Source organism: Vicia villosa, unplaced genomic scaffold, assembly GCF_029867415.1.
Source record: "Vicia villosa cultivar HV-30 ecotype Madison, WI unplaced genomic scaffold, Vvil1.0 ctg.001861F_1_1, whole genome shotgun sequence".
Taxonomy (NCBI): domain Eukaryota; kingdom Viridiplantae; phylum Streptophyta; class Magnoliopsida; order Fabales; family Fabaceae; genus Vicia; species Vicia villosa.
Window position 1 is genome coordinate 58,396 of NW_026705753.1, and position 3,745 is coordinate 62,140.

Genomic DNA, 3,745 nt, shown 5'->3' on the forward strand with positions numbered 1-3,745 from the left:
ACAAACAGTTCCTCACCATGGTATAAGGCTGACCAATCTTGTCCCTATCATCAGGGGGCACCAGGTCACAATATTGAGAACTGTTTCCCTTTCAAGATTGACGTCCAACGATTAGTGAAGAGCGGAATGCTATCCTTCAAAGATACTAGTCCAAACGTCCAAGCAAATCCTTTGCCGCAGCATAAAGAAGCTTCAGTGAATTGGATAGATCAACACCCTAACGTCATTCAAATCTACGACATTCGTCAGATAAGGGAAAATCTTGTCAAGATGCACGCTAAACAAGCTGGGTACGGCCACGTACCACCTCACAACTACTTCACATGCGATATTTGTCCAAAGAATAATCAAGGATGTGCCGTAGTTCAAGCTGCATTACAAGAACAAATGTACTTAGGATGGATTCAACATATCCGAGTCAAAACTGAACATGACATCAACATGGTTCAAGGATGTCCAGGAGAATACAAAATCTACAAAGTTGAAGATCTTGAAGGATCGGTAGTCAGGTTCCATAAAACTTTAAATGGACTTTCCTATTTTGGAACAGATTTCCACGCTTACAGTAGATGCAGAATTTGTCGAAGAAATTCACGAGGATGTTTACATGTTCGCAACGACATTCAAAAAATGATGGATGACAATACCATTACTGTTCTTGCCAACAGAGAAGCTGATGAAGTCTTTACCGTATCTCCTCAAATTAATCAAGTTGAACCAATGCAAGTTAAGTATGATAGCAGGAAGACAGCAGTTGCTCCACTAGTCATCTACTTACCAGGTCCTGTACCGTATGAGTTCAGCAAGGCTATACCATACAAGTACAATGCTACATACATTGAAAATGGTAAGGAAATACCATTACTGTCTGTTGTCAACATTGCTGATGTTAGTCGAGTCACCAGAAGGGGACGAGTCTTAAACAGAACAACAGAAAATGTGGAGAAACCTTCGGAGGAAGTACCACATAGGCAAGACAATCATCCGACCAATGCTGTTCAAGCGAAAGAAAATGATGAGATCTTGAAGTTAATCCAGAGGAGTGAATACAACATTGTAGATCAATTACTACATACTCCGTCTAGGATATCTGTTCTCTCCCTGCTATTGAGTTCTAAAGCTCATAGGGAAGCTCTACAGAAAGTTTTGGAACAAGCTTTTGTAGAACCTGGCGTTACAATAAGCCAATTCAACAATATCGTTGCCAACATCTCCGCGGGAACTAGCCTGAGTTTCTGTGACGAAGATCTTCCTGAAGAAGGAGTAGAACACAATTTTCCACTTCACATCTCAGTTGGCTGCATGGGTGATACACTCACAGGAGTCCTAATAGACAACAGATCCTCTCTCAACGTCATGCCGAAATCAACATTGTCAAGATTATCCTTCGAAGATTACCCTCTAAGAAAAAGTCATGTCATCGTCAAAGCATTTGATGGATCAAGGAAGTCAGTTTTTGGAGAAGTGGATCTTCCCATAACTATTGGACCTCAGACGTTCAAAATCACTTTCCAAGTTATGGATATTCCAGCACAATACAGTTGTTTGCTAGGTCGCCCATGGATTCATGAGGCTGGGGCAATTACTTCAACACTTCATCAGAAACTGAAGTTCATAAGAAATGACAAATTGGTAACCGTATGTGGAGAACGAGCTCTGATTGTCAGCAACCTGTCATCATTCTCTGACATAGAACCAAAAGAAGTCGTTGGAACTAAATTCCAAGCACTTTCCTTGGATAAGGGAAAAGGAAAGGAGAAAGCAGCGTCTATTTCTTCCTACAGAGATGCAATCCAAGTTGTAAAGGATGGCACTACCAGTGGTTGGGGGCACATTAATATTCCTACCAACAACAAGAACAGAACAGGAGTTGGATTCTTTCCAACATCATCAAAGACTATTCCAGGAATTGAGGTAGTTCTTCCAATTCAAGAAACTTTCCACAGCGGAGGTTTTCTTCAACCTGTTCAACAAACAGTCAATACCATCGGTACGGAAAACACCGATGAAGAGGAATGGCTATCCTATCTTAACAAAGCAGGATACATCTCCCTATCAGAGTCTGAACCACTTTGCTGTTATCCGACTAAAGGATCTGAAAGTAAGACTCAACCAAGCAGTGACGAAGTTACAAACAACTTCACCACCAGAAGTCATGGATCATCAGAAGAAGTTCCTCCTATCCCCGAAGAAACTTGGGATACATTAGGAGAACCAAGCGGAAAATTCGACTACATGGTGAAATACTCCGCTCTTGAAAGCTCAAAAACCTCTTTTGAAGATATCGTTCCAACTGGATGGAACATTGATTACGAGTACCTTACTCAGCCAAAAGAGATATATAACCCTTGCTATTCATCATCATCAACTGGTGAAATCATCATTGAGGATTATATCCCCAAGTTACCTTCCGTGGCTACGGATCTAGAGTATACATATCTAGTCAATGCCATCTTGGGAGAAGAGCAAGACCAAAATACAGAAGAGGATGATCTCGAAAGTGTCTCCGACAACGAGTCTCTCCATTCAGAAGATTGGAAGTTTCCTCAAAAGAAAGTTCGACATACTCCACTTGGAAATGGGTATGCTCACACCGCTCAGTCTGCTGAAGTAGAAGAAGATCGTCTGAGTGTTGCAAAGACAGTGGTTGGTAAATCAAGACCTACCACAGGCCAGCTTAAGCCTAAGGTTCCAGATTACCTAGTGCACAATGGGGTTCGCCACTATTGGACAGCTGTTGAAGTTACAACTGTTGTTCGCACTCCTAAGTAGGAACTTTCACCGTATTTTGTCCTCTCACCATAGCCCAGGGTGAAGAGATGTTTCATAGGGCTTTGCATTTTACTATTTCTTAGAAAAATGTCCCTCTTTGCTTCGCCCAAAGCAATAGAGTTTTGTTTTATAGGGTCTTTGTTTCAAGAAATGACTGTCGATAAATAAAAATGTCATTTTGTTCCGTCGTTAGTTTTTCCTTTTCTTTTTTCGGAAATTGGTAATCCTAAAAAACACCCTAAAAAAACATCAAAATATTCCATTAACTGCATACACCGAGTCTTCCCTCGTTGTCTAAATAAAATCATCACACATATGCAGATTAATCATAAAATACCCCGTTGAAACGCGCGATCGTATGACTTCTCCAAGCTTTGAGTTTCCTGTATTCGAGGCAGAGGAAGAAGAAGACGAAGAAATATCAAAGGAAATTTCATGGTTACTTCAACAAAAGGAAGGGCCATTCAGCCATACAATGAGCCTCTAGAGATCATTAACCTCGCTTCCGATGGAAACAGAAAAGAGGTTAAGATTGGAGCTTCGCTCAGTTCAGAGATCAGAGAGAGTTTGATACAGCTACTCAAAGAATTCTCAGATGTCTTTGCTTGGTCTTATCAAGATATTCCAGGGTTGGATACCAGTATAGTGGAGCATCACTTACCACTAAAAGCAGAATGCCCTCCGGTCAAGTAAAAGTTGAGAAGAACTCATCGGAAATGGCTATGAAAATCAAAGAGGAAGTTCAAAAGCAGATCAACGCAGGTTTCCTTGTCACTTCAGAATACCCTCAGTGGTTATCGAACATTGTTCCCGTTCCTAAGAAAGACGGAAAAGTCCGCATGTGCGTCGACTACAGAGATTTGAACAAAGCTAGCCCTAAGGATGATTTTCCTTTACCACATATTGATATGTTGGTAGACAGTACAGCAAAATCCAAAGTTTTCTCATTCATGGACGGATTTTCAGGATACAA